The sequence below is a fragment of the Eptesicus fuscus genome, chromosome 5 (assembly GCF_027574615.1).
Source record: "Eptesicus fuscus isolate TK198812 chromosome 5, DD_ASM_mEF_20220401, whole genome shotgun sequence".
Lineage (NCBI taxonomy): Eukaryota > Metazoa > Chordata > Mammalia > Chiroptera > Vespertilionidae > Eptesicus > Eptesicus fuscus.
The window spans coordinates 63,143,947-63,159,375 of record NC_072477.1 but is presented as its reverse complement, the minus strand read 5'-3'; the positions used below and the strand labels follow the sequence as shown (position 1 = coordinate 63,159,375).

The following is a 15,429-nucleotide window of genomic DNA, read 5'->3' as shown; positions in this document are numbered from 1 at the left end:
AAACAAAATCAGAAATGAAAGAGGTGAAGTAACAACCGATCTTGCAGAAATACAAATGATTATGAAAAAATAGTATGAGCAACTCTATTCCAACAAAATGGACAACCTAGATGAAATGGACATATTCTTAGAAAAATACAAGCTCCCAAAACACAATCAGGAATAACAAAAAAACCTAAATAGGCCAATAACTACCGAATAAATTGAAGCAGCAATCAAAAATCTTCCAGCAAACAAAAACCCAGGGCCAGACGGCTTCACAGGGGAGTTCTACCAAGCATTCAAAGAACTAAAACCTATCCTCCTCAGACTATTCCAAAAAATTCAAGGGGAAGGCACATTCCAAGCTGTTTCTATGAAGCCAGCATTACCATAATCCCAAAACCAGATAAAGACACTACAAAAAAAGAGGACAGGCCAATATCCTTGATTAACATAGATGCTAAAATCCTCAACAAAATTCTAGTAAATCAGATTCAACATTACATTACAAAGATCATACACCATGACCAAGTGGGATTTATTTCCAGGATGCAAGGATGGTACAATATCAGCAAATCAATAAATGTGATACATCACATAAACAAATTGAGAGACAAAAATCACATAATCATATCTATCGATGCAGAAAAAGCACTTGACAAAATCCACACCCTTTCTTGATAAAAACTCTCAGCAAAGTGGGAATAGAGGGATCATACTTCAACATAATAAAAGCTTTATATGACAAACCTATAGCCAACGTCATATTCAACTGGCAAAAACTAAACTCATTTCCCCTAAGAACAGGAACAAAACAGGATACCCACTTTCACCACTCCTGTTCGATATAGTACTGGAAGTGTTAGCCATAGCGAGCAGACAAGAAGAAGAAATAAAAGGCATCCAAATTGGAAAAAAAGAAGTAAAACTGTTTTTATTCACAGATGACAAAATACTATACATAGAAAACCCCAAAGACTCCATAAAAAAACTATTAGACCTAATAAATGAATTCAGCAATGTAGCAGGATACAAAATTAACACCCAGAAGTCTATAGGTTTTTTATACACCAATAATGAACTCACAGAAAGAGCAACAAATAAGACAATCCCATTTACCATTGCACCAAAAAAAAAAAAATTAAGATACCTAGGAATAAACTTAACTAATGAGGTAAAAGACCTGTACTCGGAAAACTACAAGACATTGAAAAAAGAGATAGAGGAAGACATAAACAAATGGAAGAACATACCATGTTCATGGATTGGTAGAATCAACATCATTAAAATGTTCATATTACCCAAAGCAATATACAGATTCAATGCAATCCCCATTAAAATACCAACAGCATATTTCAAAGATCTAGAACAAACTCTCCAAAAATTTACCTGGAATAAAAAAAAAAGACCTCGAGCCGAAACCGGTTTGGCTCAGTGGATAGAGCGTCAGCCTGCGGAGTCAAGGGTCCCAGGTTCGATTCCGGTCAAGGGCATGTACCTTAGTTGCGGGCACATCCCCACTGGGGGGTGTGCAAGAGGCAGCTGATCGATGTTTCTCTCTCATCGATGTTTCTAACTCTCTGTCCCTCTCTGTAAAAAATCAATAAAATATATATTTTTTTTAAAAAAGACCTCGAATAGCCATAGCTATCCTGAGAAAGAAGAACAAAGTTGGAGTGATCATAATACCAGATATCAAGCTATATTACCAAGCCACGGTTCTCAAAACTGCCTGGTACTAGCACAAGAACAGACATATAGACCAATGGAACAGAACAGAGAACCCAGAAATCGACCCAAGCCATTATGCTCAATTAATATTTGACAAAGGAGGCAAGAGCATACAATGGAGTTAAGACAGTCTCTTTAATAAATGGTGCTGGCAAATTTGGTCAGATACATGCAAAAAAAAAAACAAAAGAAAGAAAGAAACTAGATCACCAACTTACACCATACACAAAAACAGACTCAAAATGGCTAAAGGACTTAAATGTAAGATGGGAAACTATAAAAATACTACAAGACTCCATAGGCAGCAAAATATCAGACATATGTCGTAGCAATATCTTTACAGGCACAGCTCCTAGAGCAATGGAGACTAAGGAGAAAATAAACAAATGGGACTACATAAAAAAAAAAAAAAAAGCTTCTGCACAGAAAAAGAAACCATCAACAAAACAACAAGAAAGCCCACTACATGGGAGAACATATTTGCCAATGATATTTCAGATAAGGGTTTGATCTCCAAAATTTACAGAGAACTCATACAACTTTTAAAAAGGAAGATAAACAATCCAATCAAAAAATGGGCCAAGAATCTAAATAGACACTTTTCAAAAGAGGACATACGGAAGGCCAAGAGACATATGAAAACATGCTCAAAGTCACTAATCATCTGAGAGATGCAAATCAAAACAACAATGAGATACCATCTCACACCTGTGAGAATGGCTATCACCAAAAAAAATCAACAAATGACAAGTGCTGGAGAGGATGCGGAGAAAAAGGAATCCTCCTGCACTGCTGGTGGGAATGCAGACTGATGCAGCCACTGTGGAGAACAGTATGGAGTTTCCTCCATAAGTTAAAAATGGAACTGCCATTTGACCCAGTAATCCCACTTCTAGGACTATATCCAAAGAAACCAGAAACACCAATCAGAAAGGATATATGCACCCCTATATTCCTAGCAGCACAATTTACAATGGTAAGATTTGGAAACAGCCTAAGTGCCCATCAGCAGATGAGTGGATTAGAAAACTGTGGTACATCTACACAATGGAATATTATGCTGCTGTAAAAAAGAAGGAACTTTTACCATTTGCAACAGTATGGATGGAACTGGAGAGCATTCTGCTAAGCGAAATTATCCAGTCAGAGAAAGATAAATATCACATGATCTCACTCATATGTGGGATATAATGATCAACATAATTTGATGAACAAGAATAGATCCACAGACAAATGGTAGGGGAGGGGGAGTATTAAAGAGCAACCAAAGGACTTGTATGCATGCCTATTAGCATAACAAATGGACACAGACACTGGGGCTGTGGGGGCTTGCCCGGGGTAGGAATGGCTGGGGTTGGGGGTCAATTGGGGAAAATGGAGACATATGTAAAACTTTAGACAATAAAAATAAAATTATTTTTAAAAATAAAGTATCACATAAGTCTCCTTTTCCCCCCATTGACCTCTCCCTGGCCGCTCCCACCCCCAGCACAGGTCCTCACCCCCCTACTGTCTGTATCCATTGGTTATGCTCATATGCATGCATACAAGTCCTTTGGTTGATCTCTTACCCCCTTAACGGCCCCGCCCCCCTTCCCTCATAGGTTGGACAATCTGTTTGATGCTTCTATGTCTCTGGTTCTATTTTTGTTCATCAGTTTATGTTGTTCATTATATTCCACAAATGAGTGAGATCATGTGATATTTATCTTTCTCTGACTGGCTTATTTCGCTTAGCATAATGCTCTCCAGTTCCATCCATGCTCTTGCAAATGGTTAATTCCTTCCTTCCTTTTTACAGCAGCATAAGCATGTACTATATTGTATGCCAGCAACCCCTTGTCATTATGGGGGTGGGGGGAAGCCTCCTGACATTTGTGAGCTTCTCTGGAAGATTGGAGGGGAGGGTGTTCCCATTTTAAAAACCATTCAAGCACACAAGAATTCACAAACTATGTATGAGAGCTACTGAGGAAAACTCATTATATTATCTATAGGTGAATAACCTTAACTCTTTCAAGTAAATCCCTGACATTTTCCTTGATTATTACATAGAATAAAAGTTAATAATTATCTTAAAACATGAAGTATCTTTAGAAAAATGACTAAATACATCACTAGATACAGGAGAGATGTTCAACATCATTACAACTACAATAACCAGGTACTAAAAAAGGGTATAACCTTAAGTAAATCATTGTCACTTCTTTGTGGGAACAGTTCCTTCAAGGACTGAAGTTTAGCATCTTTAAGGTTTTCCAATTCCGAAAGGTCTTCCAGTTCTGAAATATCATTATTTCTACCTGTCATGGCAGGAAGGCCTTGGGACTCTTCATCTTCAGATGGCTCAGAAACTATAATCACTGTGTCTTTGTTAAATTTTGTCTCTTGAACTGTTTTGGAGCAGTTTGGAGAAAAAATATCTTCACTATTAGAAGACAAATCAATATACTGTATTCCTCCTTGATTCTTCAAATATGATATACTTGTTTTCTTTCATTTACTTTAGTTTCTGGAACACTAGAATCTTCTGTTTTTCCAGTTATATCTGAATCAGGGCTGCCTGCCCTGTTAACTTCCCCTTCAGCATCCTCCTCTTCAGCACTAAGAGAAGTTGGTGAAGAAGGGCCAGGCTGGGAGGGTTGAGGTGTTGCTTTGGGCGCTTCTTCAATCTTACTCCTTTTTTCAAAACGAAAACGGTCCAGGTTGAAAAGATTCATATTGGTAGTAACCACCACCTTGTGGGATTGGGAGCTTGAAACGAACTATCCCAGCACGCGCGGGCACGTGCCCCGCTAACCCCCCTGCGAGCCGCGCGCCTGCAAGACGGCTGCCTGCCTGGAGAAAGAACACCATTCTTTATTCACTCATTAACTATTCTTAATTGAAGGAAGGTAATACATCTCAACATAAAGAAAACTCAGTTGTAGCTAAAATTCGTTTTGGTCTACCCAACACTGTTTCTTGGTACCCCACTGCCCATTGGCTACAAAGGCGTGTCCTATGCTGTGCAATCATAATACCTCACCTCTCTGGCCTGGTGATGGCTGTAAGTGGTGTGCACTTGGTTAGGCATGGACAACCAGAATCCTCCCCTGGTAATTTTTGTACTGATAGTTAGAAGACAGACCTCCCTTGCTTCTCAGATCATAGAACTGGCAGGATATGATCCTGGGGATGCGGGGGCCATATTTCCTGTCTACAAGGAAAAGGACCACCGGAAGCAGGACAGAATAAAGCCAAGCAGAGGGCAGAAACAGAGAGAATCAGTCCTGAAAGCCTTGAGTCCCCTATGGGCACCTCTGTTCCTGCTGCTCTTCAATTGTGCCATAAACTATCCTAGTATCCTTTTAATATATACATTTTAAATTAAATATTTTATTTTTTGCTTAAACCAATTTAGGTTGGGTTTATTTTCATTTGCAATGGAAAGAACTTGCCTACACATCTGTGTATTTTATATTTCTATGATCTGCCACCTTCTCTAACCTAGTCTCACCCAATGTCCTAAATATTGAGGAATAAGTTAGAAAATTATTCCTCCTCTGCTCAACTCCAGCACATCAAATTTTTTATGAGTAGTATATTCCAAATAGTGTTTTGAACTTGAGACAGGGTCAGGTTTATACAAGAGAAATAAATGACATGATTTCTGCCTTTGAAGAAAACTCCATCTAGCTCTGGCCGTGTGACTCAGTTGGTTGAGCCCTCATCTCATGCACCAGGAGGTTACTGGTTTGATTCCCAGTTAGGGCACATGCCCAGGTTGTAGGCTCAATCCCCAGTGGGAGGCATGCAGGAGGCAGCAATTGATGTTTCTCTCCCTCCCACCCCGCTTCCTCCCTCCCTCTCTCTCTCTCTCAAAAAATAAAAAATGTATTTTAAAAAAGAAAAAAACTCCATCTAAATAGAGAAATTCCTATGATTCAACCATACTTGCCATTCTATAATAGATGCTTACTTCTCAATTAAATCTTAAAATATTATTTCTCTATAACTATACTGCTTTTCTAGTTATAAGAATACTAGAGGCCCAGTGCACGAAATTCGTGCATGGAGGGGGGTTGTCCCTCAGCCCAGCCTGTACCCTCTCCAATCTGGGACCCCTCGAGGGATGTCCAACTGCCCGTTTAGGCCCGATCCCAACTGCTTGCCTGCCTGCCTTCCTGATTGCCCCTAACCGCTTCTGCCTGTCAGCCTGATCACCCCCTAACCACTCCGCTGCCAGCCTGTTTGTCCCCAACTTCCCTCCTCTGCTGGCCTGGTCACTCCTAACTGCCCTCTCCTGCAGGGTTGATCACCTCCAACTGCCCTCCCTTGCAGGCCTGGTCCCTCTCAACTGCCCTCCTTTGCAGGCCAGGTGCCTCCCAACTGCCCTCTCCTGCTGGCCATCTGTGGTGGCCATATTGTGTCCACATGGGGGCAGGATCTTTGACCACATGGGGGCAGCTATATTGTGTGTTACAGTGATGATCAATCTGTATATTACCCTTTTATTAGATAGGATAGAGGCCAGGTACAGGGGTGGGGCCAGCTGGTTTGCCCTGAAGGGCGTCCCGGATCAGGTGGGGGTTCCCTTGGGGTGTGGGGTGGCCTGAGTGAGGGGCCTGTGGCGGTTTGCAGGCCAGCCACGCCCCCTGGCAACCCCGGCAGAAGCCCTGGTATCTGGAATTTATTTTCCTTCTACAATTGAAACTTTGTAACCTGGAGCGGAGCCAAGCCTGGGGCTCCCTCCGAGGCCGGCAGCCATTTGTGTTGGGGTTATAATTGAAACTTTGTTGCCTTAAGCAGTTGGGCCCAGCCAGGGTGTGTGGAAAGCTTTGCTTCCCCTGTTGCCGGGAGCAACCCTGGCCTGCTCTCTCAAGCTCCATTCTGCCGCCTTTTGTTTGAATTTGTTTACCTTCTATAATTGAAACTTTGTAGCTTGAGTGGAGGCTTAGGCCTAGCAAGGGCAGGCGGAAAGCTTGGCTTCCTCTGTTACCTAGGAAACCTTGCTCTCTGTGGCTGCAGCCATCTTGGTTTGGGTTAATTTGCATGCTCGCTCTGATTGGGTGGTGGGCGTGGCTTGTGGGTGTGTCGGATGCATGGTCAATTTGCATATTTGTCTATTATTAGATAGTATATTCATGTCTATATTTGATAACCTAAAAGATATCCCCCAAAATAGGAACTGACTTTTAAAAAATAATTTTACTTTAGAATAGTTTTAGAAATACAGAAAAATTGTGAAAATAGTACAGAATTCCCATGTATCCCACATCCCAGTCTCCCCCATTATCAACATCCTATATTAGCATGGTACATTTATGACAATCAATTAACCAATAATGATACATTATTATTAACTAAAGTCTATATTTTATTCAAATTATATTTCTATTTTATCAGGTTTCCTTAGTTTTTACCTAATGATCATTTTCTGTTCTATTATGTTATCTAGAATATCACATTAAGTTTATTAATTATGGCCTTTACCTTTCTTTTGGCTGTGAAAGGTTTTCAGATTTTCCTTGTGTATGATGACATTGACGGTTTGTAGGATTACTGTCAAAGTATTTTGTAGAATGGCTCTTAATTGGTATTTGTCTGATGTTTCTCTCATGATTAGACTAGGGTTATGAGTTTTGGGAAGGAAGACAGAATGCTACCTTCATCGCATCATTTGAAAGGTGCATAATAACAACATGATTTCTGTTGTTGTTAACCTTAATCACCTTGCTTTAGGAGTTGACTTTTACTTCAATTTGTTTAATGCCTAATCCTGAACAATTTATAGGAAAGCACTTATACACTGTCTTGATAGTATCTGGATTGGGCTCATTAGTAGGAGGATTGGCTTGAAGAGATAACCAGTAAAATAGAAAAAAAAAAATTGTTCCCACTTAGGAGACACATGACTTTGTGTAAATTACTTCCACATCTGTAAGTTGGAATAATGGCACCAAATAGTTCTTTGAAGCATCTGATTAAAATAATGTATGTAAAAGTTTTCTATATTATACTTTCACATGTCAGAATCCTATATAAAAATGTAAACACTTGCCCTAGCTGGTTTGGCTCAATGGATAGAGCATCAACCTGCGGACTGAAGGGTCCCAGGTTTGATTCTGGCCAAGGGCACATGTCTGGGTTGTGGGCTCGGTCCCCAGTAGGGGGCGTGAAGGAGGCAGCCAATCAATGATTCTCTCTCATCATTGGTGTTTCTATCACTCTCCCTCTTCCTTCTTCTCTAAAATCAATAAAATACATTTTTTAAAAATGTAAACACTTTTTTTTCAAATTATAAGATAAAGTTTATTTAGTAAGTTACAGAGGTACTAGAAAGGCCCTTGGAGCTTAGGAGAAAGAAAGGCAGAGGTAATGCACCTGGGGGGAAGAGAAAGGCGCTTTTGTGCTCCCTAGAGAGAGAGTGGGTCAAAAATGCAAACACTTTTGGAAGGAGTACATCTTAAGCAGTTAACATCACTTTATAGATGAATTTTCAATAGCTGGCTAAGCAAAGCAAGGTCAATATGAAGTTGAGGAAAGGGTAGATGGGAAGGCTCATTATATTCAATGGTTTCCCATTTCTGCCTTGCTCCCTTTTGCCAAAGTTGGCTTGTCATTGAAGACTGAATGGGATTTCTTGGATCTTATGAAACCAGAGCAAAGGGATCAAGTTTGATGTGATTTAAATATTAATAATTTTGATATTATTTGTTTTTCTGTATCTATGAGATGGAAGTTATGCTTTGAAGGTGCAATAATTCATCCAGGCTATTCTAGGACCATTAGGTGAGTATTATTATTATTATTATTTTAATCTTTATTGTTGAAAGTATTACATATGTCCCCTTTTCTCCCCATTGTCCTCTCCCAGCCTGCCCCCGCCCTGCCCCCCATTGTCTGTGTCTATTGGTTTTCCTTATCCTTTATAATAAAGAGGCAATATGCAAATTGACCCCCACACCATAACACCATCACAAGATGGCTGTCCTGCCCAGCCCTTCCCCCGCCCCACCCCTGATCAGCCTCTCCCACCCTAATTGAGGGTGGAATGGCTAGCCAATCCCCAGCCCCCACCACAGCCTCTCACCCAGGCCAGCCACGCCCCCACGCTTTCCTGGGGCTGGGGGTACCCCAGGCAGGCTGCAGGCACGGCGTTGGTCAGAGGCAAAGGTCCTGGATGTCCCTGGCCTAGAGAGTCCAGAAAACCTCAGCAGTGACCAAAGACCCAGACCGAGTGGAAAGGTCCCTGTCGGTGCTTATGGCTCAAAGTACCAGGAGGAGGCAGAGCGTCTTGAACCTGAAACCCTGGCATCTGCACACCAAGCCTTGGGGCACACCATGCCGGTGGCACCTGTGGGTGAAAGGGGGAGAGCAGGGAGCTGGGGTGTGGAGCTGGGAGGGGCCTAGAGTCTTCGGGAGCAGCCTGCCTGCCAAGGTTGCTGTGACCCACGCACTCAGGGTTGGTCAAAGCCCCTGGTCAGCTCTGCCGCTTGCCTTCCAGGTGCGGCTAGCCCTGAGCTGGCTGGCATTGCGCTCAGAGAAGCAACTGCCACTGGGCTCAGTTAAATACTATATTTTCTGGCGTATAAGACGACTTTTTAGCCCAGGAAAATCTTCTATACGTCCAGTTGTCTTATACTCCGGAAAATACGGTAAGAGAAATCAAAGAGCAGAGAGTAAATATCCTCCCAGCCCCTTCCTACGCCCCTGGGAAAGGAGGGCTGGGGATGGGGGTAATGGAAAACAGCTGCTGCTTTGCATTTTATAATGAAAAGACTCCTGCTATGTAGAGAGGAGAGCTGATTCATTTCCAGCAACACCTGACATGTTCCCTGCCCCAGCCCTGAAGCCTGACAGCACCTAGCAAAGGTGTGTCTGCATAGCCATGTTGGCCTGGCTCCTGGAATGTTGGGAGCAAGTTTGAGCTGCATTGATTAAAAAAAAAAAAAAAAAAGGTAAAAAGCTTAGAGGAAAACCAAGATGGCAGCATAGGTAATCACCTATACTTGCTGCCTTTCACAACCACATCAAAACCACAACTAAACGGCAGAACAACTACCACCCAGAACCGCAGGAAAGCTGGCTGAGTGGAAGTTCCACAACTAAGAGGTGAAGAAAGCGCAGTGAGACTGGTAAGAGGTGCGGAGGTGTGGAAAGTGCTGTACCTGGATGTGCTGCTCTTTTAACCGGGAGGGAGATACAAGCTCCCGCTTGCTCTGAACTCCAGTTCCAGGTGAGACTCTGGGGGACCCAGGCACATACGGGGAGAAACTGGGCTGTCTGGCATCAGGACAGGAACGTGAGGGTGGCTTTCTCTTAGAGGTACTCGCAGCGATCATTGTTCCTGCACTGGGGCATGGGATGCAGAGAACCAGGTACTTCTCCGGTTCAGGGCTGACTGGCAGCCATTGCTGTTTGCTCTGCCCTGGTGATTCCCTGAGACCCCACCCCACCCAATTTACAACCCCACCCAAGCTGTGTGCATCAGCTTTTGCATATGAATGGCCAATCCTTTCGCCTAAAACCTGTCAAACTGCAGCTGGGTCAAAGAGCCCCAGAGCTTCCAAAAGAAGACCCAAGGCCTGGCAGCAGCAGCAGCCTTGCTTCACAGCTGGGCCTCGTCTGGGCACTTCCAAACCCCATACAAAGAGGAGGAATCTACAGATATCTCTGTAGCTCCTGCTGGGCGGCCCCAGACAGTGGCTGATTTTGCACCTCCTTTGAGATCCAAGAGCCAGTGTACCCAGTGATCAGAGTGAGACCATACCAGATTACAACTCTTCACATACATAAGAGACACACTCAAGGGGCAGACTCAGTGAGCACCAAAGTCCTACTGAAGCAAGTCCTGCCCCATAAGGGTATCTCCTGAGCAACAGATCTTCTAGTGTAGACACAGCTGGTCCCCACAGCCAATTGGCCTGGAGGTCAATTCCTCCCAGTGATACCAACAGCAATCAAGGGTTAACTACAAACATCAGGATAATAGGGGTGCCAGAAGGAAAGGAAACTGAGCAAGGAATAGAAAACCTGTTTGAAGAAATAATAACAGAAAACTTCCCTGATATAGGGAAGAAAAAACCCACACAAATCCAAGAAGCTCACAGAGTTCCAAGCAAAATGAACCCCAAAAGACCGACGCCAAGGCACATTATAATTAAGTTGGCAAACACCAACGACAAAGTAAGAATCTTAAAAGCGGCCAGAGAGAGACAGACAGTTACATACAAAGGAACCCCCATCAGACTAGCAACTGATTTCTCAACAGAAACTCATCAGGCCAGAAGGGAATGGAATGAAATATACAAAGTCATGCAAAGGAAGGGTCTAAATCCAAGAATACTGTACCCAGCAAGGCTATCAATCAAAATTGAAGGTGAAATCAGGAGCTTCACAGACAAAAAAGGACTAAGGGAGTTTATCACCACCAAACCAGCAATGAAAGAAATGCTAAAGGGTCTGCTGTAAAAAAAAAGAAAGAAATAGGAAGCAAAGAAGGTACACAGGGGTATAAAATAAAAATGGCATCAAATAAGTACCTATCAATAATAACTTTAAATGTAAATGGATTGAATGCCCCAATCAAAAGACACAGGGTAACAGATTGGATAAGAAAACAAAACCCATATATCTGCTGTCTACAGGAAACCCACCTCAAAAAAAAGGACGCATACAGACTGAGAGTAAAGGGCTGGAAAAAGGTTTTCCAGGCGAATGGAAATGAAAAAAAAAGCTGGGGTAGCAATACTTATATCTGACAAATTAGATCTCAAAGTGAAGGACATAACAAGAGATAATGAAGGCCACTTCATAATACTAAAGGGAGAAATCCAACAAGAAGAAATAACTCTGGTAAACATTTATGCACCCTATATAGGAGCACCAAGATACATTAAAAAACTCCTGGAAGATATCAAAGGAGAGATTGACAGCAATACAATCATAGTAGGAGACTTCAATACCCCACTATCACCATTGGACAAATCCTCTAAACAAAAAATCAGCAAAGAAACATCAATCCTAAATGACCCATTAGAACAGATGGAATTAATCGACATCTTCAGAACATTTCATCCCAAAGCCACAGAATATACATTCTTCTCAAGTGCACATGGGTCATTTTCAAAGATAGACCATATGTTAGGACATAGGCAAAGTCTCTCTAAATTCAAGAAGATAGAAATCATATCAAGTATCTTCTCAGATCACAGTGGCATAAAACTGGAAATCAACTACAATAAAAACAACCCAAAGAAATCAAACACTTGGAGACTAAACAGCATGCTATTAAACCATGACTGGGTTACCAAAGACATCAAGGAAGAAATAAAAAACATCATGGCAACAAATGACAATGAAAACACAACAATCCAAAATCTATGGGACACAGCGAAAGCAGTTCTGAGAGGGAAGTTTATAGCTCTACAAGCCTACTGCAAAAAACAAGAAACAATGGTAATAAATTACCTAACCCAACAACTCAAAGAGTTAGAGAGAGAGCAACAAGATAAGCCCAGAGTAAGCAGAAGGAAAGAAATAATAAAGATCAGAGCGGAGATAAACGACATAGAGACCAAAGAAACAATACAAAAGATCAACAAAACCAAGAGCTGGTTCTTTGAAAGGATAAACAAGATTGATGAACCTCTAGCCAGGCTCACCAAGAAGCAAAGAGAGAGGACCCAAATAAACAAAATCAGAAATGAAAGAGGTGAAATAACAACAGACCCCGACGAAATACAAAGGATTGTTACAAAATACTATGAACAACTCTATTCCAACAAACTGGACAACCTAGAGGAAATCGACATATTCCTAGAAAAATACAACCTTCCAAAACTCAATCAGGAAGAATCTAAACAGCTCAACATGCCAGTAACTATGGAAGAAATTGAAGCAGTCATCAAAAAGCTTCCGGCAAACAAAAGCCCGGGGCCAGACGGCTTCACAGGAGAGTTTTACCAAACTTTCAAGGAAGAACTAAAACCTATCCTCCTCAGACTATTCCAAAAAATTCAAGAGGAAGGAACACTTCCAGGCTCCTTCTATGAAGCCAGCATCACCCTAATACCAAAACCAGATAAAGACAACTCAATGAAAGAGAATTACAGGCCAATATCCCTCATGAACATAGATGCCAAAATCCTCAACAAAATTCTAGCAAATCGGCTCCAGCAGTACATCAGAAAGATCATACACCATGACCAAGTAGGATTTATCCCAGGAATGCAAGGATGGTACAATATCCGCAAATCAATAAACGTGATACATCACATAAACAAACTGAGAGATAAAAATCACATAGTCATATCAATAGATGCAGAAAAAGCATTTGACAAAATCCAACACCCTTTCTTGATAAAAACTCTCAACAAGGTGGGAATAGAAGGATCATACCTCAACATAATAAAAGCTATATATGATAAACCCACAGCAAACATCATACTCAATGGGCAAAAACTAAAACCATTTCCCCTAAGAACAGGAACAAGACAGGGATGCCCACTCTCACCACTCCTGTTTGACATAGTACTGGAAGTATTAGCTATCGCAATTAGGCAAGAAGAAGAAATAAGAGGCATCCAAATTGGAAAAGAAGAAGTGAAGCTGTCCTAATTTGCAGATGACATGATATTGTACCTAAAAAACCCAAAAGACTCCATCAAAAAAACTAATAGACTTAATAAATGAATTCAGCAATATAGCAGGATACAAAATTAATGCCAAGAAATATATGGCTTTTCTATACACCAATAATGAACTTACAGAAAGAGACTAAAAAAGCAATCCCATTTACCATCGCACCAAAAAAATTAAGATACCTAGGAATAAACTTAACTAAGGAGGTAAAAGACCTATATGCAGAAAACTACAGGACACTGAAAAAAGAGATAGAGGAAGACGTAAACAGATGGAAGAACATACCATGTTCATGGATTGGTAGAATCAACATCATTAAAATGTCCATACTACCCAAAGCAATCTACAGATTCAATGCACTCCCCATCAAAATACCAACAGCATATTTCACAGACCTAGAAAGAACTCTCCAAAAATTCATCTGGAATAAAAAAAGACCCCGAATAGCCACAGCAATCCTGAGAAAGAAGAATAAAGTAGGTGGGATCTCAACACCAGATTTCAAGCTGTATTACAAAGCCACTGTTCTCAAAACAGCCTGGTACTGGCACAAGAACAGACATATTGATCAATGGAACAGAATAGAGAACCCAGATATCGACCCAAACCACTATGCTCAATTAATATTTGACAAAGGAGGCATGAACATACAATGGAGTCAAGACAGTCTCTTCAATAAATGGTGTTGGGAAAATTGGACAGATACATGCAAAAAACTGAAACTAGATCACCAACTTACACCATACACAAAAATAAACTCAAAATGGATACAGGACTTAAACATAAGACGGGAAACCATAAAAATACTAGAGGAATCCACAGGCAACAAAATCTCAGACATATGCCAAAAGAACTTCTTCACTGACACTGCCCCTAGGGCAATGGAAGCTAAAGAGAAAATTAACAAATGGGACTACATCAAAATAAAAAGCTTTTTTACAGCAAAAGAAACAATCAACAAAACAACAATAAAGCCCACTGCATGGGAGAACATATTTGCAAATGCTATCACTGATAAAGGTTTAATCTCCAACATCTACAGGCAGCTTATGCAACTTAATAAAAGGAAGATAAATGATCCAATAAAAAAATGGGCAACAGACCTAAACAGAATATTTTCAAAAGAAGACAGAAGGAAGGCCAAGAGACACATGAAAACATGTTCAAAGTCACTTATTATCCGAGAGATGCAAATCAAAACAACAATGAGGTACCATCTCACACCTGTCAGAATGGCTATCATCAACAAATCAACAAACGACAAGTGTTGGCGAGGATGCGGAGAAAAAGGAACCCTCGTGCACTGCTGGTGGGAATGCAGACTGGTGCAGCCACTGTGGAGAACAGTATGGAGTTTCCTCAAAAAACTGAAAATGGAACTCCCATTTGACCCAGTAATCCCACTCCTGGGAATATATCCAAAGAAACTAGAAACACCAATCAGAAAGGATATATGTACCACTATGTTCATAGCAGCACAATTTACAATAGCTAAGATTTGGAAACAGCCTAGGTGCCCATCAGCAGATGACTGGATCGGAAAACTGTGGTACATCTACACAATGGAATACTATGCTGCCATAAAAAATAAGGAATTTTCATCATTTGCAGCAACCTGGATGGAATTGGAGAACATTATGCTAAATGAAATAAGCCAGTCAATGAAAGAAAAATACCACATGATCTCACTCATTTAGGGATAGTAAAGAACATTATAAAGTGGTGAACAAAAAGATAGATACAGAGACAGTAAAGCATCAAACAGACTTTCAAAGTACAGGGGGAAAGTTTGGGAAAGGTGGGGGAGTTATGAAATCAAACGAAGGACTTGTATGCATGCATATAAGCATAAACAATGCACGCAAAACTCTGGGGGGGGAGGGCATGTGTGGGTGTGGGGTGGGGGGGTAATAGTAAGATATGTACACATATAATACCTCAATAAAAATATTAAAAAAAAAAAAAAAAAAGAAATGTCAGTGCTGACATGTACACATAAGGAACTGTTGGACATTGAAATTGGGTCTCAAAAGAACTGTTGGCCCAGAAAGAAACTCACTACAGACTGATTCATTTGCCTTTCAGTAT

The 15,429-nt window shown here is 41.1% G+C and overlaps 1 pseudogene; it reads right to left on the bottom strand.

Moving 5' to 3' along the window:
- Positions 1-3,864: 3,864 nt before the first annotated feature.
- LOC103287534 (SWI/SNF-related matrix-associated actin-dependent regulator of chromatin subfamily A containing DEAD/H box 1-like) lies at positions 3,865-4,433 on the bottom strand (annotated as a pseudogene).
- Positions 4,434-15,429: the final 10,996 nt, after the last annotated feature.